The following is a 24,927-nucleotide window of genomic DNA, read 5'->3' as shown; positions in this document are numbered from 1 at the left end:
AAACAACACTTCAAAGGCTGCACTCGCATGTACAATCAATCTAGCAAATGTATTTCATAGGGGACTGTGTTAATGTATAATGTAATCTCCGGTGTTTTAAGTGTATATGTTTATTTTTCTACTCAGTTCTCCATTGAAATAGAGACCCTGATCTCAATGAAACTACCTACGGAAATAAAGGAGCACATGAATGAATAAATAAATATCCCTGGACTGTTTATAGTTTAATAATTAATTGGATTAGCATATCTTGTGTACAGTATATATGTGTCCTCTGATGTTTGTTTGTTTTTTTTAACAGAGTTATAGACTACGTTTTCTCGGTCAGTTCCGCAGCTGCTGTTCCCCTCAGTTCCCCGAGACAACAAAGCATTACGACAACTATTTATCGATTAGTGAATTAGCTGATCAAAGAAAATGATTCGCCATGTGTTTTGGTAATAGAGCAATCTTGACAGAAACTTTTCAAGCAAAAAAACAGTCAATTTTGTGATTTCAACTACTCAAGTGAGGCAGGTTTATATGATAGTCACTCATATCTTTTAGGTTTTTAGATTAGATCTACAGACTGCTTTAGAAGGAGTCAATTATTTCGAAAATAGACTTAAACATTTAGCACTTATTAAAGAAATTTTTGCTGCAGTGTTTAGGTGCATCTCTGCAAAAAAAAAACATAAAAAGACTGTCTGAAAATACTGTGTTGTGCACAGCTCTGTTTTTTAATGGACATCTGTATATCCTAAAATTTACCGATCCACTGTGATGAAGTAGTGATAAGTCAATATTTGTAATAAACAGGACTTGTAATACTATCAGGGTTATACAAATGTGAGGCAAAAATGTATTTATTTATTCTTTTCTTAATGAATATCAATGAATATCCCCCTTGGAATGAGTTTACATGTTTCTGTATCCGTTAAATCCGAAAAAAGACAAATTAAATGTTTATTCGCAAATATGGAAAAATAAAAATCACTAGTGGCTTTTCCATTGGACATCTATGCAAAACTTTACCAATATTTATTTAATGTCAAAAAAACAGAAGTGCATAATGTTGGTTTCAACATTAAATCACAAATGTGATGATTTTATTTATTATCGCAAGATGACACGAGAAATCATTCCATAAACATGGCAACAAACATAAATCACGTTGATTTACAGATATATTTATTATCATAAATTATCCCTCTATCCCATACTAAATTTAAAACTTATTCAAATTTCCTTGTGTCCACACATACCATGCCATGTTTCTTATAAAACTCTTCTTCACTTGTTGTAACATTCGTCAACATCCTTTTTTTTTTTTTTTTTTTTTTTTTTTTTTTTTATCACATGACTCTAGTTGTGGAAAAAGGTCTTTCTAGTTGCAGTTTTATGGGATATACCAATTTTGCTACTCTGGAAAACCAACTCTTTCCAGCACAAAAAATTTTAATCAAAAAACGAGAGTTTTGGCAACATCGACACTTTGACATTAGGCAAATTTTTATGCGCAAGTTAATTTGAGGGTCAACGGAAAAGCGACTACTAACAGCAGAAGTGCTTTCAGTTCATTTCACACCAAACACAGAAATTTGTGCAAATAATTGCATTGAAGTTCAGAAAAACATAACTGTGTCCACATAAAAAATATTCAGGCAGAGTTTGATTTGCTCATGCATAAATGTACTTTTGACAACGCAACAACAAAATTTGCTGTTGTTTATCATTGCACACCAGCCCTCCTAGTGTATCCACCGTCTATAACATGCTATCAGGACACAACAAATGCTCTGTGCACTATTACAGGGTTAGTTCAACTCTGACCTGAACTAGAGTCACGCATCTCAGAGGCATAATGTTACCTGAGCACCACAGAGACAATAACATCATTCTGGGTATGACTGTTCTACTGTGATCACTCTCTGTAAAACTGGATTGACCCGTGACTGTTACTGCTTGACTCCATTTTCTCCTCACAGATTACATTTTCTTTTACAAATATGGAACACGGTAACATGGAAAATTCACCCGATATGTGAAATTCCAAGTTCCTATTCAGAAACAATTAATTCCAAGAAGAGAATAAGTAAAGGTCATGCTGAAGGGTTGCTGTATTGAATCGCAGGGGGTTTATTTCCAAGGCTGTATGTCTTCTGTGTCTTTGGTTAACACAATAACCGTTACCTCCACTCTAATCCAATTATTAGAGCTTGAATTTATAGTAAGCCAATAAGTAAAGGACCACCACACAGCTAAAGAAAGACAGAATGATAACGCTCTTGTCTTTTAGTTCAGACTTTCCCTTCCTTCATTAGCTTAATGCTTGCTCTAGCAAATACCTAGTGTGACAAGTGGATACCAAATGATCTCCTGTATAGTGGTAGACTGGGTAATGAATTCACACACAGTATAAGTGAGCCTGGCTGTCTCATGTGTTATGTCGCCAGTGAATGGTTAAAGCACCTGGTAATTGAGATGTGCTCTTATATCTAAGCTGCACGTTAATGGGTTGAGACAGACTATTTCCCCCCATTTAAAAAAAAAAAAAAAAAAAAAGGACATTAGGGGAAAATTGCTACTGCAACAAGGTCAAGACCTTGTGGTCCTACACAAGGACACACAAGGATGTACTAAACACATTCATTTTTATGGACGTATTTAAGACTAGATGGGTGTTTCAGTCATCCATCTCACACCCTGACACACTTCATGGCTGTTTCACCTCTAAGCTCTGCAAACAATGCACCGAGTAAATAAAATCTGACATATGGATGATTTTTATTTTATTTGGTTTTTATCTTTGATTTTGTCTCTGTAGTTACTCATGTTCCTGACAAACACAATAATATAGTCTGTCCATCTTCTGTGCATTTTTTTTTTTTCTTCTGATTGTTTTTGTCTTTTCTACGGAGCCCGGGAAGGGACATGAAGAGAAAAAAATGTATTGCGTTATAACGCAATAGTTCAAAAGTATTGCGTTATAATGCAATAGTTTTTGCGTTATAATGCAAAAGTATTGCGTTTAAACGCAAAAGTATTGCGTTATAACGCAATAGTTTTTGCATTGGGATCTGCATTCGGGATCGGACAGGTCGTCAGGTCAGACACACCTGTACCTGCAGTCCTGTGCCCTATGCATGTGTAGTTCAGATGACCGTAACTCTGTCATTATTTGTCCGATCAGAAAAATTCCAACGGTTTCTGAAAGCTGAGACTCTGTGCTTTATGGACATTCTCGGGTCAGTGCAAAAATTTCACGGGCACCTGTCCTAGAAGACGCAAAATAAGCCATTCGGTGACTGGGGATGCACACAGCAGAGCGGATTCATGGAGCGAAGAACCGGAGCGCATAACGGAGTGGATAACAGATTAGATCTAGTTTTGGAAAATGTAGGCAAGATGGATATCCCAAGTCCCATGACCCCCCTGGAGGTTTACGGATGGATTTGTGACCGAAGGAGCGACTGATGGAGCAACATCTGAAGAAGAAAGGTAAAGTTCACCCAGTTCCATTTAGTGGATTTTCTACATGACTGAAGCACTGTCTGCTTTTTTCTATGGAGTTTTTACTTGTTTCACTTTAGTATATGTGTAAACTGACGCTTATACTGCATCGTGGTTTTATAGAATAAAGTATGAACCGTGTAGAGTATGTGTTAGTTTGGAGTATGCTGGACTTTCTGTGTGTAAAAGTGCGCATGACGCTCTCCAAAATAAGAGCGCATACGCTGATGTTCGGTGACTTTTTTTCTTCAATAGTACAATTTGACCTTGTTTTGTTTGTCTAATACATTGTTCTGTGTGTGATTTTTCCATGTGTCCACCGGTAGTTACATTCAAGGATGAAGAGAGAGAAGTCACGGTGATGCGCAAAGGCTCTGGTGATGAGAGCAGAGACTGAAGACAGTCCACACACAGATGAAGGACAGAGGAAGAGCCTGATGATGATCAGTCCAAATACCACAGACATTCAACACATCCACAGGAGGACGGACTTTTGGTTTCAACAGACTATTTTCCATGTGCAGACTGTGCCATAGGAGCACTGCCTGGATCAGAGCTGTGAACTGACACAACTGTTTCTGCAGAACCACGAACATGAAGGAACTCTGCAGACACAGAACGGACAAATGCCCTGTGTGTGTGTGTGTGTGTGTGTGTGCGTGTGTGTGTGTGTGTGTGTGTGTGTGTGTGTGTGTGTGTGTGTGTGTGGTGTGTGTATGTGTGTGTGTGTGGTGTGTGTATGTGTGTGTGGTGTGTGTATGTGTGGGGGGACACACACCTGTAGAGTTTGGATTTTTACCCTGTTTTTGCACAATAAAAGGCAAATACTCACACAGCTTGTTTTAAACAGTTTTTATACTTTTAAAGTTCATATTTAACTTTCAAATGTTGTATCCATGTCTAATTTCAGTGTTTTTCTGCTAAAACTAAAAAAAAAAAAAAAAAAAAAAAAAAAAAAAACTAATTCCGTTTTTGTGTTTTTTGTCATTTTAAATTGTTATTACAGTATTAAAACAAATAGTGATTGCAATATTGAACGTTCGAAGTGGTCTGCAAAAATTGACAAAACAACTCAAAGCATATTTTCTGACCTTTTTATGATCAAAATAAGAAAACCAGTCCAGGTGGACCATCTGAGGCTCAGGAGTATAAAGGATTTTAATACAATTCGCACATCCTCCTTCTCATGCGCAGATCATTCACACTTGGCGCACATACATCTGTATCCATGAAGCTGCACACAGACGTGAAGCTGGGCAAATAGGAATTTAATTCAAAAACCGTTGGAATTTTTCCGATCGGACTAATAATGAAAGAGTTATGGTCATACTACACAGGACAGGGGGGCGTGTCAGACCTGGCACGGTCGGACCCGAACTGGATTACAATGTATTATGTACGGACCTCAATCAAGAGAGAGCATATATGATTGCGTTATAACGCAAAACTATTGCGTTGTAACGCAATACTTTTGCGTTATATCGCAATAGTTTTTGCGTTATAACGCAATAGTTTTTGCGTTATAACGCAATACTTTTGCGTTATAACGCAATAATTTTTATTTTTTGCATGTCCCCTCCCGGGCTCCGTATTTTTCTGTTTATGTGTGAGTGTGTTTTTTTCTTATTTTGGTCATCGATTTGAACATTGTTATGATTCCGACCAAGTCACCACAACACTGAAAGACATCTAAATCTGTTTATCTTTTTTCCTTAACACACACACACACAAACACACACACACACTCACACTACTACACTACTCTCTGCTCTTTAACAGCCTTGTTGCTCTCTGGTCCTGCTCCATGTCACTGCTTAGAAGCTAACACTTTTATGCCAGCTCGTCACACAACAGTATAAAATACCACCGTGTGAAAACAGCACCAGTCTCCCGCTAGAAATAGACACAAAATACATTCTAAGAAATAGTGGCTTCACCTGCTCTCTGACATTTTCTAAAATAACTGCAAATCATCAAAACAAAGCATCTGCAGTAACAGCAGACATCCGTGGCTGAAACAGGACACCACAGAACTACAACCTAGCGTGCATCGATAAAAGCTTTTGCATTTAAAGCGTACAGTGGCGACTTATTGCACACAACCAGCGCCCACAAGCAATACTTCCTGGCATTAAAAAAGGCACTGGGTACAGGAACAAATTAGTTTTTATATCTGTTCCGTCTCCTCTTGGGTCTCTCAATTTTCCACTGCAGGGAAACACTTGGTAGTGGAGTCTGACTGTTGTCCCAGACTATTTTCTGGCCTGTCTAATGTCCTACTCATAAAAGCCCTGGATGGATGGAGTTTTACTTGACACTCATGACCCTCTGAGCTGTTGGCAAAATGCTAATGATTTGCGATTTAAGCTGCTCAGTCACAAAGGACAGACTCCTATTTAAAAAAAGAAAAAAAAAAAAAACAACAACAATTTCTCTCTCACACACACAAGAGTTAAAACAGCAGACTGAGTCTTATTTTCATAAGATTTTCTAGAAATATCTTTATTGACATGTAGAATATGTGGCACTTCACCTACTGAGTGTTTATAACACAAATCTTTTCTGTAATCTGTAACATTTTATTGTATTGTCACTTTGTTTTACTGTATACACTGATTTAACAAGACTTTTATTCCCACAATGGCTGCCAGATTTCCTTTTACAAAGCCTAACATTGCAGCTATATGCAGTTATGTAATTTCACCATGTAAAAGGTTTGTTTGCATAACTTTTGCCGACAGTGACAGAAGCGTTTTAGGGATGTAATACATTTCGACAAGAGAAAAAGGATTTCTGTGTACAGAAAAAGTTCAATCCTGTAACAATCTCTATACATAAAATATAAGTGACTTCCTAAATTATAGAGGACAGGTTTTTTAAGTGGTTCCACAAGTAACTGACACAATCACCAGGCGATACGCTCCACACACTGTAAATAATAAGCTCTTCCAGGTCAGAGGCCGGGGGACTGATGAGCTTCTTCCTCCAAACTAACTATGGCTCGTGGTTTTCAGATCGTTGTCAGAAAGTTGTCACACAATCAGGCAGTAAAGAACAAAAAGCATCCACAAAACAAAGAGGATATCATTGCAACTGCCACTCAAACAACAGAACAATGAATGAAAATAACTACATGAGTGGTATTGTGTCAACATGGACACAGTCACAATACATAATTTAATAGTCACAGAAGAGAAGAGAGGAGAAAAAACAACAACTAAAAAGCAATGCGCAAATACATACCCACCTCCCCTGTTCTCACTTACAATACATTGTTGTCATTTCAGAAATTACAGAAAAAATACATCCCTGACCCCCCAGACAGAGGAAAAATTGTTCTATTTCAGACATAATTTTGTAGAATGTGAAATCTACCTTCAGGTGTGCTGCTGCCAGACCCCTTAACATAGAACCTACATCCACAGACTCTGTTCTCTTTTCCCCTACCATTATATTAGGGAGGCACCCCATCCACCCCAATGGCACCCCCTGGCCCCCTAGAATTTTTGCTACAGTGGAGCGTGGGTACAACAGAATTCACTCAAAGGGGAAAATAGAGCATTAACAGAAACGTTGCTTTGTCAATGTGTCGACGTCTGTGGCACAAGTTGACATTACTCTGGAGGAGTAAACTAGTCATGTGTTATTCTCTTTCTCCCTTCCATCACCCAACAGCATGCAAGCCTTCATTCACCACATGTCCAGGGTTCTCACTAGGATTTTTTCACAGTGTAGGGGCACCATGTACTGCGCTGTGGTGTGAGTTTTATAGGGGGGTCCAAGGTGGATCCACCCCCAGAAAATTTTGAAATTTATAACTCTCTGAAACACTATTTCCTGCATTTTGAGGGGCAAATTTTGAGGAATGAAGCCAAGTTTTTGTTTTTGTTACAACAATGATTAAAAGCAAAAACTGTTTTGTTTTTTTTTTTCAATTTGTGAATGGTAATTATTGATGGCAATTACTCCATATGGGAACTTGACACAAATTGATACTCAGACACAATATACAAGAAGAAATAACATTTTTTTCCAAAGACACTGTCTGGGAAAATACGAGCCATGTAATCGGAGCGGCACTCCCACTACACGCACGCACAGGCTAAATTTTAGATATAATTTTCCACAGGTGATCGGTCCATTTAAATAAGATAAGTTGATTGAAGTCTCATTGTCAGCCAATGAGCGTAAGGCAAGTGATGTTGCTGGGCAGGCGTCAGACAATACCACGGCACACAAAGGGGTGTTGATTATATTGTTCTCATTTCCTGTCTGCAGCACTTTGCGCCAAGACAAAGAAATATATTTTTTCACATTCAAATCTCATTATCATTATGCTGGACGATTACACACACACACACAAAAAAAACACCGCTATGCTGGTTGAAAGACAGCATCGCGGGTCAAATCTCAGCGTTGGGGCCCCCAAGGGACAGCGTCTGGGGCCCCGGCGTTCAATGACGCTAGCGAGAACCCTGATGTCAATACTATCATCTTTCTACATTAAAACATGGAGCGCAAGGTAGTGATGTGCAGATCAGCGGACCCGGGTTGGGTTGGTGCGGGTCCAAAAAATGTTACTTTCTTTGCGGGGTAGGTCAAATAATTCAATAAAAGCAGGTTGAAAAAAAAAAAAAAAAAAACAACCCGCGCATCACTAGCGCAAGGCCAAGACCAGTATTGAATAATAATTTGGACAGACAGTGTGTTTGGATTATTGTGTTCATTTATTTCATGAAGACAATGCGCTCTTTTCTCTAACATGCTGCTGTCATCTTAACCTTTTCCCACTTTGTGTTGTTCACTTAAATTCAAAAGAAAATTCAAGGTGTTGGCCTATGTTCTGTTTTGGTTAAATGTATGAGAAGGACTGTTGATGCTTGTGTCTTGCAAGTTTTTTATTCTGCCCTTTTCTATACATTGTTAACGTTACAGTGAATATTAGTACAAGTTGCTCATTGTTGAACGGCTGTGTGTCTGTGTTGTTCCTCCGCTGTCAGTGTGATGATGTCATCATACGACTAGTCGACTCAACTTCAACTTTATTGACAAATAAGTCGATCTGAAAAAAATCTGAAATCGGTAATGCCCTAGGGGAAAATAACAGAACGTAACTATATCAACGCAAAGATAGTTTAGCGTGGACATCTTCAACACCCCCCATAAAGTTGTAAACCTTGGGAGAGGAGAGGAGAGGAGAGGAGAGGAGAGGAGAGGAGAGGAGAGGAGAGGAGAGGAGAGGAGAGGAGAGGAGAGGAGAGGAGAGGAGAGGAGAGGAGAGGAGAGGAGAGGAGAGGAGAGGAGAGGAGAGGAGAGGAGAGGAGAGGAGAGGAGAGGAGGATGTACTCAGATCATTAATCTTGTGATGTGAGTTTTCACCAGAAACTATGCTAGAGACATGTCACTCTTGCCAACTTATAAGCATCACTTTACATCTAAATGAGCCTTTTGTCATGGTGCTGCAGTGACTGTGATGCAGGAAACATTGCGATCACTGTCCCGGTCACCTTTTGTAGACGATAATCTGCCATCTTCTTAAAAACTCAAGAAACATTTAAATGTAATCAGCACTTCTGTTTAAAATTGTAATTTAGTCGTAATCCACTCAATTATGTAAGAATGACTAACACTCACTTCTGTAAGATTGAATTACCCCCATAATCAATTTACCTCAACAAAAAAATGTAGCTAACTGAAATCTGAATTATCATCATCATCCAAAGTGGTCCATTTATCAAGGCAAAGCTCTCTGCCAGGCCGAAAAATCTCATCCTGTGTACTGCCACAGTTACATCTTATTTAGAAAAGAGAAAAGAGCAGTGTTGGTGTTTTCCTATTGAGAGCTGACTTTAGCTTGTTGAAGACTCTGAGGCCACAGCTGTTTGACTGCCCGATACATTAATATACATGTTAATGAAGTCAGTACACATTCAGTCAGATTTTTTCTTAGATTCACTCGGAAAGGAGCTTGATTTGACTGTCACTTCCAGACTGAAGAGAAGAGAAGAGAAGAGAAGAGAAGAGAAGAGAAGAGAAGAGAAGAGAAGAGAAGAGAAGAGAAGAGAAGAGAAGAGAAGAGAAGAGAAGAGAAGAGAAGAGAAGAGAAGAGAAGAGAAGAGAGAAGAGAAGAGAAGAGGCTATATCAAATATTGTAACAGTATATCTCCCTATTGAATGCTTTCTGTTTAACACCCACAGTCCTTTGTGAAAGCATTACTGATGTTGTCACGTGTAAGCCCAGGAGATCTATGTTAGCAAGATAACCATGACAGAATATGTCAGCTGCATAACTATCACACCATGTCCACGTATAGCACCCTAGATAGATACCGCAGCAGCATGTACAGCATCCTTTAACAGCGAGGACCTGTGAAGAGCCATCAGTTTTATAATGACACTGTTTAAACTCAGGTCTTTTATGCAGTGGAGACAAAAATGACCACTAATGTCAGTGCTTCTACAGAAACAGTGAAGAGCTGCTGGATTATACACATTATTTATGGCATAAAAATGGAAACTAACATGAAATAATTGTCTTGGATCAAAACAGTGTGATGCAACAGTTCAATGTTTACGTCCAAGATGAAAACAGCTCTTTTCAACTATGCATAGAACAACTGAACGGGTTCTATCTGCACTCTTGTCTTTTACTTTATTTTAACTGATTATTATTTATGCTTTTTTTGATTATGTTTTAATTGTAATTGTGTGTAATTGTGAATTGCCCTGTGTATGAATTGTGTTATACAAATAAATTTGCCTTGCCTTTAATTTTTTTAGACTTTTTTTTTTAATCATTATTGAACGTCCTTTGCATTGAAAAGCGTTTTTGTTTTGTTTTTGTTTGTTTTTTTAAGCTGTGAAACCTTTGTCCACCACATTGCTGGGTCTCGGGAGGACACAGCCAAATTTTGTATTCGTTTCAGAATTCTTCCTGCCACAGTTCCATTACAAACATAAACACTGAGCTTTTATTTTGAACATCAAGTAAAGCATCATCCTGTTCACATCATATCTGTGCTTGTCTTCGGTGTTAACTCTCCTGGCGTTACAGCTCTACTGCAGCGGATACACCATTTTACTAATCCAATAAAGAAATAAGAAATGCAAAACAGGATCAACTTAAACACGAAACAACTTAACACAGAAAAACAGTTTAGCTAACATCTGTCACTGATATGGAAACGGAGACGTCCCCAACATGCCCACTTGGATATTTTCACACTTCTTATAACAGTATAAAAGATCTAATGTTGTGTTTTGTGCCACTTTGGGAAGCATCTGTTTCCAACCGCACTTTACCAGACTGTACTGACATCTGCAGCCAACAGCAGCTGTACGTGATCTGAGCTCACTTTAAGTTCAACATCATTATATTACAGTGTCAAAAAAACGGTCCAAAAACTCAAACAGTTTACAGCGAATAGAGGATGGTTAGTTTCTGTGGTCTGTGATGAAAAGCACGAGCCTACAAAAGCCCTCAGTAGAAAAAGGCTGAAGCCATCCTTGAAGGTACATGTACTTAACATCATAATAGTGCCATCAGCCAACAGTTTCCCGTTTCCCTGGCAACAGCACTGTTTACACCAATTCACGGAACAGAGTACTCGTGGTATTGACTGCTAAATGGTAAGGTCATGAAGAATCAACCAGCATGTGAGGGTGTTCATATTTTTTTTTATAGTCTTCATATATGTGGATTCTTTCAGGAGTCATTACTATTAAAAACATGTATAAAATGAGGTTGTAGGAGCAGCTGAAGGATTAATTTGGCCTTTTATACTCTGCTGTGAAAGGACAAAACTAACTGAAAATGACAAGGTAAGTTCTATTATATCTATTCAAAATGACGTTATTTTATAAAGTATACAAGTAAACAAATGGTTTTTTATGAATGAATATGAATGGTTATGAATTTACATGTTTACCAAATAAACCCCAAAAAAATATTTTAACCTAAACATATAAACTGGAACCCATTAACACCATCTTATCCCATGGCTCTGCCCGGAACCTTTAAGAGGTGCCCAGACCCCGAGGGATGCATGTGCCTGAACACCCTGAGGAGGACAACATGGAGAGACAAGTTAGTGATGGTTTATTCTTTTTTTTTTTTTTTTTTTTTTTTTTAATTACACTTGCATGTTATATCTTGCACTTAGCCCATTGCATTTAAAATATTACCCTTTTTAACCCCTTTAGCCCTATTAGCCCGCCTGCGGGCTGAAAAAATTAGATTAATATTCATCTACTATAAAAATATAATAAATCAGGACAATGAATGTTTTTTCAACTTTTGCTCAAAGTTTAGACCCTAATGCTAATAAAAGTACATCAAAAGTGTATTTTAGTGCAGACTTTAATGTTCAAACATGATTTTTAATCTTTGTGGGGTGAAATATACGCTATTACAAATCTCCGACACGAACAATTAATTTATGCATATCATCGTCAACCCAGCCAAAAAAAAACATGCAAGGATAAAAAATCCCAATTTCTCTTTTAGTTTGTTACAGTTTACTCACGCATAGTAATAGATAAAATATTTTAGACAATTGGAATAGATTCTATGAGGTCTCTAAATGTCCATAGACACCAAGAACATCCATATGAACCTTATTATTGTGAAGTAATTCTTCATTTACTTTGGGTGTGTCTTTGTAGGCATTTTTCCCCTGAAAATATGGTCAGGGTTTAACAGGTTAACCCAAAACTTAATAAATTTTATGTTGGTAACAGAGATTCTCTACACAAACTACACTCACATTAAAATGTTCAATAAATTTTCAACAAGTGGGTCCAGGTACAACAAACCCCACCCCTTGCACATATTGTAGCTTTTTTGGAATGAATCCAGCTGATGTCATCATGTCTATGCATGAGCTGATGTCAGCATATCAGGTGCCTCTATACAGGGTGGGGAAGCAAAATTTACAACATTTTGAGGCAGGGATTGAAAGACAGTGTATGACCTATTAGTTTATTGAAAGTCATGAGAATTTATTTGCCACAAGAAAATTGACATAATAGAAAATGATTTTATTCTATGTGTCCTCCTTCTTTCTCAATAACTGCCTTCACACACTTCCTGAAACTTGCGAAAGTGTTCCTCAGATATTGGGGTGACAACTTCTCCCATTCTTCTTTAATAGTATCTTCCAAATTTTCTCGTGATAGTTTTGCTCATAGTCATTCTCTTCTTTCCATTATAAACAGTCTTTATGGACACTCCAACTATTTTTGAAATCTCCTTTGGTGTGACGAGTGCATTCAGCAAATCACACACTCTTTGACGTTTGCTTTCCTGATTACTCATATGGGCAAAAGTTTCTGAAAAGGTATGGATAATAGTGTTAGGTATGATTATGACATCAATATATGTTTGGTTTCAAAACAATTGACATAGTGCCTGCTGAGAAAAAACAACTAAATGTTCATTGTAAATTTTGCTTCCCCACCCTGTAAATTGAAACAAAATTGATGTTTTTATAGACATTTGAAATTTCACCCATTATAATTAAATGGGAGGAGAAAAAAGATTTGAAAAATTCATAAAAATGTGAACTTTGACTTACTTTTCCAAAATCCATACACAACGTCACTTTTGATAGCGTGAAAACTGAAACTGAACATGCTTTCAACGTTCGTTTCCTGACTTCTATCTCCTTATACAGCAGATTTTACACGAAATTTTCGCAACTTCTACCCTGTATCCACTGGGCCCCTTCCACTGCTCTATGGGCCCCCCACAACTAACTAACTAACTTAATTTGTCATGTTCACGTCTCTTTATCAACACCCCAGTGCAACTATGCTTATTTTAAACTGTAAAATACAAGGTAAAGAGTAACTGTGCTACTATGAAAATAAGGTGTTTCTCAAAAAAGTGCAGATTGTGCCATAAAACAGTGGATTTTATTTAGTGAGTTGGTAATGAAGTACCTCTCTGCTACAACAAGTAAATCTGAAAAGAAGCATCACTCCTCCGTAGAGCTGCGACAATTAACCAATTAATCGATGACTTGGTAACAATGAAAAGATTCAATAACTAATTCAATTAATTGAGTCATTCCACTTGATTGAATGAGAAAATAATCAATAAATTAACCTACAGTGAAAAAAGTAATTCGCTGAAGTCCTACTCCTGCCTTGAGATAATATTAAAAAGACAAGATTGGCACTACATGTACACATACCTACACCAAGGCTAAACGTCCTGTAACTTAATAAAATACTGTATCTCACAGTGGTAGATAAAATGAAAGAAAATTCGGAATGTTCTCATTTTTATGGACCTGCTCAGAAACAGAATCTCCAATGATGATTTACAAGCTCACTGGCCATTATGCTCAGTTGATGAGATTAATGTCAACGCCAGTCTTAATACCAAAGAGCGTATGAACCTTATGGCTGTGTAATTGTTTTGATTCATGCACCACCGGTTTCATTTCTTGATTATATCATCGGTGAAATGGATATGATCCGTCTAAAGCTCACAGCTATGCCCTGATTGATATCAAAGCTAGCATGTGCTTTCATGTCGCTGCTGTTTGGATGTCCTGCACCAACAGATATGTAAAAGACACATACAATGTTGGCAGTAACAGGGGTCATTCTCAATTACATCATTGCTGCTCAAAAGAGATTAAAGTGAAAGGAATAGAAGGCAGAGAAAATAGTGGATATGAACATTGACAGTTGTATTTGAGTAATAGTGCAGCTGGTCAAAGGTCTGCAACTCCTGTCATGTCGACATGTCTTGGTGGAATGGAAGAAGGAGAAGGAAATAATATGTGGATGACAGGACCAGAGTCAACAGTTTTATTCTGCGGGTTCTGCAGTAAACAGGCTCTCAGCCTTATGTCACTCTGTGTTACTTTGTATGCATTATTTAAGTATGTTCATGGTGTATGCCACTTGCAGACATGTTTGCTGTATGGACAGACGTGCAATGTTGCATTTTTCAGAAGCTGGTTCTACACCTTGATCCAAATGCAAAGGGATTCAATAATAATGATGCTGATTCACAGCACAGTAGATCATGACTGGGAAGAGACGTAAAAGCTTACTGTGGAGTTCTGTCACAGATTTCCAAATATAGCAAACAGCAGTCTCATTTACATATCAAGTAACAGCTGAAATCTAATGGTGACCACTGTTTGTTTAGAATGTTTATTAGACGGTGAATCAGTATTGGATTTACAGTTGCGGAAAAAATTATTAGACCACCCACTGTTTTCTTCAATTTCTTGTTAATTTTAATGCCTGGTACAACTAAAGGTGCATTTGTTTGGACAAATATAATGATAAAAAAAACAGCTCATAAGAGTTTAATTTCAGAGCTGATATCTATCCATTTTCCATGTTTTCTTGATAATAACCAAAATCCCTTCAGTTCTTGCATCAATATCTATGGCACCGTACTGCTGAAACAGTGCTTTTAGGCATTCCATGTTTTCTTTTCTGTCTGTTTTAATCACATGATACACAAAGGAGTTAGTACTTGATTGCATAACCATTGTTTTTGATGACTTTGAGGGTCTAATAATATTTTCTGCAACTGTATTACCCCGCCCCCTGAAGGGGAAGCAAGGGGTAGGCTATTGTTTTTGATTCGGTTTGTTTCTTTGTTTCTTTGCTTGTTAATACTCTAGCAGCAAAACTTTTAATTGAATTCATACCAAATTGAGTTTATAGATTGCCACTGACCCAGAATAGATGTTATTATATTTTAGGAAAAGTAAGTCAAAGTTCACATATTTTATAATTTTTTTTTACATATTTTTCTTCTCCCATTTACTTATAATGGGCGAAATTTCAAATGTCTATTAAAACATCGATTTTGTTTCAATTTACTTCAAACTTGGGGCATACAGGGTGGGGAAGCAAAATTTACAACATTTTGAGGCAGGGATTGAAAGACAGTGTATGACCAATTAGTTTATTGAAAGTCATGAGAATTTATTTGCCACAAGAAAATTTACATAATAGAAAATGTTTTTATTCTATGTGTCCTCCTTCTTTCTCAATAACTGCCTTCACACGCTTCCTGAAACTTGCACAAGTGTTCCTCAAATATTCGGGTGACAACTTCTCACATTCTTCTTTAATAGTATCTTCCAGACTTTCTCGTAATAGTTTTGCTCATAGTCATTCTCTTCTTTACATTATAAACAGTCTTTATGGACACTCCAACTATTTTTGAAATCTCTTTTGGTGTGACGAGTGCATTCAGCAAATCACACACTCTTTGACGTTTGCTTTCCTGATTACTCATATGAGCAAAAGTTTCTGAAAAGGTATGGATAATAGTGTTAGGTATGATTATGACATCAATATATGTTTGGTTTCAAAACAACTGACGTAGTGCCTGCTGAGAAAAAACAACTAAATATTCATTGCAAATTTTGCTTCCCCACCCTGTATATAGACGTAATTGATATGCTGATATCAGCACACACTTAGACGTGATGACATCAGCTGGATTGATGCCAAAATAAGCTACAATACGAGTGAGGGTCGGGGTTTGTTGTGCCTGGCACCTCTTTTTTTTTTTTTTATTTTGCTGCTTTTTTTTTAATCACTCCACCCTCCCTCCACAGTTGGAAAAATACTAGGGCCTATGTTTGACTTTGTCTCTGTCAAATGTAATATCTAAGACAAAGTCATAATTACCTTAATGTATATATCAATATATATAAATGAATCCAGACGTGCTGTGTCATATTAGCTGACAAAATATAGGTGATTCTAAGGTTTTTTAAAAATATATATCTTGATTTCCTGCAGAGTCAGAGTTGAGAGCTGATAATAGCTATTGGCCACCATCTGAGCCAACTTGTGCTGATACCATTAGTTTATAAAAGGTCCTATCAGCACTGATTCATAAGTAACTCTAATATATACCATGTTAAAAAAAAGGTATATACTCAACCTTCAAGTCAAAAAAGAAATGGGACATTTTGAAAAGGAACATGTACATCTAATATAATATATTGTTCAAAATATAGAAGGACAAAAAAGCAATTCAGTATTTTTTTCTTTTAAGTTCAGGCAGTACAACAATGCAAGCAGTTGCAGATATTGCTTTTCAGTGTGGTTTAAGATGAGACAGCTGAGAAGAGAGAAGGGATCTAATGCAACAAAAGGTCCAGGCTTTAAATTGCAAAGCCATCAAGATGCACTTTGAAGACTTTGTTACTGTAAGTGCAGTTTTTTTTCCCTTTCAGATACAATGGAAACCACTTGCAATAATAAATCAGTACAGCCTGATGCTGATTGTAAGAAAAGTAGTTGCAGCTGGGTTTTGTGCAGTGCCCATATAAATTCAATGTCAGGTAAGTTTATTCAATAATATAAGAATTGTTATTACTACATTCATCTTATTTTTAAAGAAAATGATATTCTGTGGCACAGGAAAACACTACAATCGAAAGAAATAATTTACAACACATGGCTAATCGTGCCCATCAGAAATAGTTATTGCCAATAGTTTGTAATATAACACAAGGTTTTAAAGTGTAGAAATGGAAAAAAATACCATAAAGATTGTGATTTCAGGTAAATGGCATCATGACGTTATTCATATAATTCATAAAGCAGCAGCCAACTATAAATAATACTCTGATTATTAGTCATGTTGACAGAGCAGACTGTGGCAGTAGAAAACTGCCTGCTGAGCTGGGGTTTGTGGATTGATTCCTTTCTGCGGCATTATGGTTTACTGCACATAAGTGGTGCACTAGTCAACCTGCATTAGCGCACAAGATATACAACATAAAATAACCTTTAAATCCGTTTTTCAAATATGGAAAAGCAGAGCAGATATGGCAACATAATGTACCCGCACTTGAAAACCCTCGGCCTTCAGTCCACGCTAAAGTTCTTGCACATATGAACGGACAGACAGACGGACTATGAACTGATGAATATACCCTGCGGTGAGGGCTGAGGGTAACTACGATTTGTTGGAACATCTGGACTATTTAGATACTTAAAATATGGTACAGATTCTTCTTTTTGACTGTGCAGTTTTACACAAAAAAAAAATGTTTGCTGGTTTGTTCATCTGAGTTAAATATGAAATCTTAATCTTAAAGGCAGGGGTTAGTGGAAAAACTGTTATTTTATTGTTGCTATATGCTACAACATATTTTTTAAAAATATCTGGCGATGTTGTAAAATGAGGGTGATCCAGCAGGGAGTGTGTAACGTTGAATGGTGTTATGTTGTTAAATCCAGTTGCTCCTGGTGGACTCCCACTTGATAACCCTCAGTAACGCATCTATAGCTTCTATGTGTGTGTTGTATTCCATCAGGAGTACACAATATTACATTACAGTTTTTTAAGATTGCTAAAATGCATTTTTGGAACCAAGGGCCCTCTCTGTCGAAACGCCGCACACAACACCAAAAACAGACACACAAAATACAAAATAGCTTACATCATACACAAACAGAACTCAAACTAAATTAACTCTTCAAAAATGGTGGTTTAACATCACGACTTCAAGCACAAGAACCAAATACACAGCTCTTTTCAGATGCCAACTACACACTGATGTGGGGAGTATAAAACACTATTATCTCAAGTCTCTGGAAGTTTCATTTGCAGCACGCTGTAAATATGGACAATGAACACAATGGGGAATGGGGAAAACTAATTTGTTTATTCTCACTACTCATAGCAGATCTAGGCCTCTTCCCCGTCTTTATCCAGCACTACTCTACAACTGGCTTCCACTGTTGCACATAGCAAATAGCAACAGAAGGTCCAAGCTGTGATTTCTACATGATCTTTGGGTGCATTCTGGATCCACCTGATTGATAACTGAGCATGTGATTTCATTTCAATTATATGGTTCTGTCTAATGTTGATAACTATGTGTTATCGATCTTTAAGGTGTTATTATTACCTCGACCACTAGGTTTTTTCAGTGTTTGTTTACCTGGTTGTTGGCATACTAGCACCCACAATGTTCAATAAGTTGCACCTTTTTAGGTGATTACATTTTGGCTGCTCAAAACTCAAAACTCAACGGATTTAGTTCAAGTTTACCACATACTGTCACAAAAACTTTGGTCATTAAATCTATCATAAGCTGTTAAAACTTTAGAATCTAAAGTATTGTTTTTGTTCTGTTTTGTTTGTTCTTGGGGGGGGGGGGGGGGGGGCAGAACCAATAAAGGGATTTTTGATTTTTAAATCAACACTTGGGGTAATAATATAAAGCTACATATTACGTATTACTATATATAATTATTGATTATTTGTTCAGTCAATAGATCAAGGCTGTTCTGCATCAATTGCTAGTTAACATGAGTGCATGCTAATAATATCCACATAAATGTGAGTTTTGGTGTATCATTATATCATATTATGACCTTATTTTATCTCCAACTTCATCAAAAAATAAATGATAAACTTGTGAATGGTGTAATTAGGTAGCGGCGCTATAGTTTCACTGTGACCTTCTATTATTACACATGATTATAGGGTAACCTATTGAAAATGATAATGTGATGAGTGATATTTCATATAAATGAGGTAATTGGTGACATGGCTGAGAGGTTGTTAGTGAGTGAATAGAGTACCACAAAAGGCTGCTGGTTGGCTGCCTGAGTCACCATTGACTCCTGATCTACAAGCAATTATCCATTTCCAATTTTCAGACCATAATTCTCAGGTAAAAGATCTATCCTCTAATTAGTCCTTGCTTCCCGTCAAAGGCACATTACCGCAGACAGTAGACAGAAACAGGAACAATGGAGATCGATCCAGCAGAGAGACGGACAACTGCCAGCGGACTTATCTAATATGTTAAAAGAAAATTCCACCAAAGCCATATTATTGTAACTTCAGTCAGAGAAAAAATCAAGACGGAGGACCGCCTGACCCTTCCCTGCTGCTGACGGTAGACAAAACAAAACGATTAGCGGAAAGGAAGCGAGAGGATGAGGAGGGAGTGGCTGGAGACAGAATGAGATGAAAAAGGTAAATAGGCAGGAGAAGGAGGGAGGGAGCTGAAGAAATAGATATCGCACTTCAGGCAGAGAGAGGGAGAAAGAGGGAGGAAGGGGTAGAAAAGGACAACGCTTTAAAAGGATGAGGCAGTGAAAGAAAGATAGGAGAGAGCAGAAGAGAACATTATATCAGATGTGAGTGGAGGAAGTCATTTAGTTAAATTTAGCCATCATTTAGAAAGCTCTTCATGCCCCCTAAACAGCCCCACACCAGCAGGCTACTGGATGTCACAAAATGCCTGCTCAGATAGAAATTAGGAGAGAAACTGATGAGAAAAGAGAACTCTAACCTTTAACTAAGCCTTTAAATTGATGCACACTACCGTATATATCATCTGACCACACAAAAGCATCTATTGATACATAGTCTGTTCAATCACGAAGCTTGTTGTGGCAAATCACACTTTTTGCAGTTGAAGTTTTTTATTTGGATGACATGGAATGGATGGAAGCAGGCAATTTTCATGAAGGCAACACAAACAAACATGAAGGAGAGTGAATGTGACGCAGATCAGAGTCATTTTGGACAAGAAAAGGCCAACACAAGACAAACAAAACAGGAGCTACTGATATGGTTTGAGAACAGTCATCTACTTTTGTCTTTTATACATTAATATTTTATACTTTCACACATGCTTATTTGACAATTTCATTTTATTTACTTAAGTTAATGGTGTAAAATAAATTAACTACCTATAAAGGAGCTACATGTAGTATTATTCACATATGACCTAAAACTATCATTAGAGAGTTCCAAACAAATCCTGGTGTCAAAGATACCAATGCATTGGATTATAGATATATGTACTGAATATATTCATTCCCAGTATCCAGCAGGTTTATGTGACCACTAGAGCGAGTAGTGAGTCACTTTGCCAGTCTCGAATGGTGAGAAAAACAAACATTATAGAGCCTTTGACCAAAATGTCAGAAAGTGACAAGATGGAATAAGAACCACTAAGAAACAACTTTAAGAGTCAAAGAAAGTGGCAAAGTGATAAAAGCTAGAGGCACTGTTGTTGTTTTCACCACTAGACACAGCTCTGAATGAAAAGAATTTAGTTTGAAGCAGACAACACAACGTTTCTTCTACATGGGTGAGTTTGATTATGACACTCAGGATCCACAATTCAGACTAAGCTGTGACAATGCTGACCTTGTTTGAACCAGTCAATATTGATTTTTTTCAACAGCCACTGTCAACACAAACAATAAAGAAAACAGAGGTGATCTGTGGTTTTTCTGTTTTAGTGTTTTCTAACAGAACTATGATGTAAACCATGCTTAGAAGATTAAAAGACACACTGTTATTTTGATCAAAATAACCACGTTTTGTTTTTTCTTATTTGAATGAGAAAACTTGATAATTCCATAGATGTGTATACTCCAATCCACTGTGACCTTAACAGTTTATTCAGTGAGTGATTCAGTCTGTGGACACATAGCATTGATTTGTTGGTGTTTTTGGTAGTCCTTAGTGTGTTTTGGTTATGCAACTTCCCCCTGCTGTTGACAGGAATATCAGTACTACATGTTGATATCCTACTAGTGCTGCAACAACAAATCGATTAAATCGATCCAAATCAATTCTTAAAAGAGTTGGCAACGAATTTGGCAGTTGATTTGTTGGGTCTTGCGCATGTTAGTATTGAGGCATGCCCGCACGGTGTGTAGTGTAACACAGGAAAACACAGAGTAACGTGGCTGAGGCTTCCAATACCAGACCAGATTATTAAAGCTAGGTTTACATTAAGTTCCCAGTGGCCACAGCAGCCCTGTTTGGCCAAAATGTAGTGCGCTGTTTATATAACAAAACTTGAATATGGAGGTAAAAAATGGCCAAAATCTTACGGCACAATATGTTTTGGGCAAATGGGGCTGCCGTGGCCACTGGGACCATAATGTAACCCTATCTTAAGATAGCCTACGTGTTGTGATTACTTTAGCCCGCTAGCTAGTTAGACACTACTGTCATAATTATAACGTTTTCATCCATCTCCGTTTATCAGGCCACCAGACTAACATTAACCATCATTGACTGGAACTAATACATACAATGCTGGTTTGATAGCCTACACCCGGAGCTGGTTGAAGACTGTAGCTTGCTAGTTTCTAGCCATAAGAAGTCTAGGTAGCGGGCTAGTGCTCACTAACTAAACCCAAAGCCATTGCGGGAATGTAATCATTAGTGGCTTGTCTGCAGCCTGTATTACTTTGGGTTAAATACCGATCTTTGAGAATTGAGCCTTTTGTGTTCATCTAATGAATTGATTAGTTATTAAAATAATCTACAGATGAATCAATTATTAAAATCGTTAGTTGCAACCCTATATTCTACACCTTTAATTTCAAATAGTAAGATGGAAACAGATCTTCCATGCTCCTGTTGTATTATTATATGTGTTGCTATCTGGATATGAGATCCCCAGTTCTGGAGTACAGACAACAAAAATCATAATTTAAAGAAAACAAAAAAAACATGTTTTTGATTATGATTGGTACACTACAGTAACAGACAACATCTCCATATTCACAAACGTACACTCCTTCCACTCAGTTTTGAGACATTTTGTAATATGTGAAGTCAATTGTTAGCCGAGTTTCCATGACCCCTGAACATGAGCGTATCACCTGTAGACCCTGTGCCTTTTTCTACTAAACCAGATGCTCATTTTTAGCTTGATCAGAACACTAACCAAAGATGACATGACGAGCCTGCGTTGTGCTGCTGCCTGCATCAGATGAAAAACAAACTGTCTCCTAAAATCTCTTCTCAACTTCAGAGAGATGGCGGCTCAGTCTAGGACAGCTGAGCCACAAGTGCTAAAGAGTTTCTTTGTTGTTACAGAAAAAAACAGTGACTCCTCGCTAAATGATCGATATGTGGCACAAGTCTGTAGGTATGTACTCCCTTGAACCGCCATCTACTGTGGATTTGCAGTGTGTTGCTCTATGGGAAGTTTGTGCACAGACATCCAAATATCTAAACTCATGTGCACCAGCTTGTGATATTGAAAAGCATCACCATACGTTTCCCACAATAACAGTAACACCACAAAACACATTCAACCAAACCAAACCAGACTAGAAAGTAGGGGTGGGAATTTAGAGGATTTCATCAGTATCACTGCTGTTGTCGATTCTGCTTATCAATCCAATTCCATATCATTCTCCTATCGATTCCTAAGTGTTTTTTTGAGTGGGGAAAAAAGTAGTTTGATAGGTCATAGTGGAGCTTGTTCGACCAACAACGTTAGCACTCGTACACAGGTGGTCGAACACATGACATTCCTGGAATTTAATTCCATGCCGGGTCGACAAATGCTTGAGCATGTTGCTGGTATTTGCACCCTTACATGAAATTACAGCATCACACTGATTACACATGGCATTATTCCCATCTCTTCTGGTGAAATATAGCCAAGCTCTGGGTCACTTTTTACTCTCCATATTCCCTTTTACACAGCACTTCTGTTCCGGAAATATTTCACCTTTATTCCGGAATGATGTCTGTGTAAACGAAATGGTGGGATCATTTGGTCCCATCTCTGTCATGGCTCTGTACTGCCTTTGGAGGTAGTAACCGAGCCATGATGAAGGTGAAATTATGATTTGTGCCTGTCTTTCACAGTCCCACTAATGTAGCCGACTCCGGAGACGTTAGCTAAGAAGCTATGCTCTGGATATTTCCAACACGCAAGTTATACATCACACTATACACTGCATCACTGCCCCTTTGATTCCAGAACGCAGGTTCACTGTGTAAAAGTCCAACCTGTCTCACCTCTGTTACTCCTTTGGCTTGGCTGTGGAAATCAGTCAATGGTGGCAAAAAGGTGGGATCACCATTTCACCTTTTTTCCAGGATCTCTGTGTAAAAGTGGCTCATGATTTCTCACGGTTGAAGCAGGTCAGCGGGTTACATAATTACGTAATGTACCGATACATGATGTACGGTAAACCAGAGAATGTCATGCTGGGAAATAAGAGAATAATTAAGAAGAGCTGATAACGCTGGAGGTGCACAATTCCGGTAGATTAGAACCAGTTCTAAGTCGGAACCAGTTTTCGATTCCCACCCCTACTAGAAAGTACACAGATCATCTGTTAAACAACCATTGAAACCCCATCTCCTGGTTCAGTGTGGCAGCAGGTTTCCACTGTCCTGTTGCTCTTAGAACTGATATCTTAGTGTGAATTCCCTGTTTGCTGTTGGAGCTGAGTATCCTGTAGTGTATCAGCAGGTAACAGGGGTCCCTCCCCGACACTGACATCAGGCTGGGAGCAGCCTCCCTCTTGGTGTTTAAGACTGTTCTTTGATGCATGGGGGACAACCTGATAGGAAGATGTTGTCGTGATAACTCCTTACTCAGTAGCTTATAATGTAACACAGCTGCTGCTTCACTCTAAAGCTGCTGTTTATCATATAATAGGTGTTGCTGTGTAGAGGCGAGAAGCTGCAAAACAACTGTAGAGGTCAAGAAGGTCCTGGCCACCTTCACACGTGGCTTGGAAGAGCATAACACTTTTGGTCTGTGAATGCATCCCCAGAACCTCCTGTAAGTATGTCTGCACAAAGGCTGAGACAGACTATAATATAATAGCCAATATATGATGTAATTTTACAGCAATTAGTGGCTATGATTGGTATAGAGATATATTTTTCGTCTTTATGGTTTATTTTGGTTACACTGTCTAACAATAGAGATTAAAACCAACTAAGCCCAGTTGCCCTGGTACCGGAGGCAGCCACAGTTCTGTCTGGGTTACCATGGTAATGCTACATGTCACTTGTAGTAATATACACATTCTATACATAGCATATCAAAACCGACTGTCAGGCAACAGGACACTTAAATGGACAAATGTTAAAATAAATAAATAAATCAATAAATAAAAAATAAAAAAGCTAACAGTCTAAGACCAGCATATGTCATGAAAAATTTCATAAAACAAAAGACCAATGTGACAAACTTTGCACTACTAAGGTAACACTAAGAAGATCCAACAATGACAATACTAATTTTCTACTGGTAAAACTCACTGAACAAGCCAAAGAAGAGCAAAACTAAAGGTGGAATTATAAAGCAATGATTACAAATTTTGTCTTACCTTTGCTGTTTTCGGATCGTAACTTGGTTTTATATGAATGAAACTTCTGCTATCAGCTACTCCATTGTTATGTGTTACATTGAAATAATTCCCACTGGAAACAAATGGCCCAGGTCTTAAGAGGCTTAACAGCAAAATACTGATTTGACATTTATCATGATAATTTTCGATACTGACTGATGCAACAATTTTCATCAAGACAACATTTTTGGCTTTATCCCCCAGCTCTAGGCCGGTGATCTACAAGTGTAAATCCAGTACAAGGACATGAAGGAACTTGGTTATTAACAACCAAAGCTT

General features: G+C 37.8%; 1 protein-coding gene and 1 long non-coding RNA gene across 2 annotated transcripts in view; one reads left to right on the top strand and one right to left on the bottom strand.

Annotated features, from left to right (window-relative positions):
• LOC115411411 (CUB and sushi domain-containing protein 1-like) overlaps positions 1-24,927 on the bottom strand; it is a 692,182-nt gene that overhangs the window by 648,599 nt on the left and 18,656 nt on the right. The window lies entirely within an intron of this gene.
• On the top strand, positions 12,315-24,333 carry LOC115411421 (uncharacterized). Its single transcript, XR_003934210.1, has 3 exons — positions 12,315-12,325; positions 18,847-18,851; positions 24,244-24,333. It is a non-coding gene; the product is annotated as an uncharacterized LOC115411421 (long non-coding RNA).

This window comes from Sphaeramia orbicularis, chromosome 3, assembly GCF_902148855.1.
Source record: "Sphaeramia orbicularis chromosome 3, fSphaOr1.1, whole genome shotgun sequence".
Lineage (NCBI taxonomy): Eukaryota > Metazoa > Chordata > Actinopteri > Kurtiformes > Apogonidae > Sphaeramia > Sphaeramia orbicularis.
Note: the sequence above shows the minus strand (reverse complement) of the source record. Positions and strands in the feature narration are given on the sequence as shown.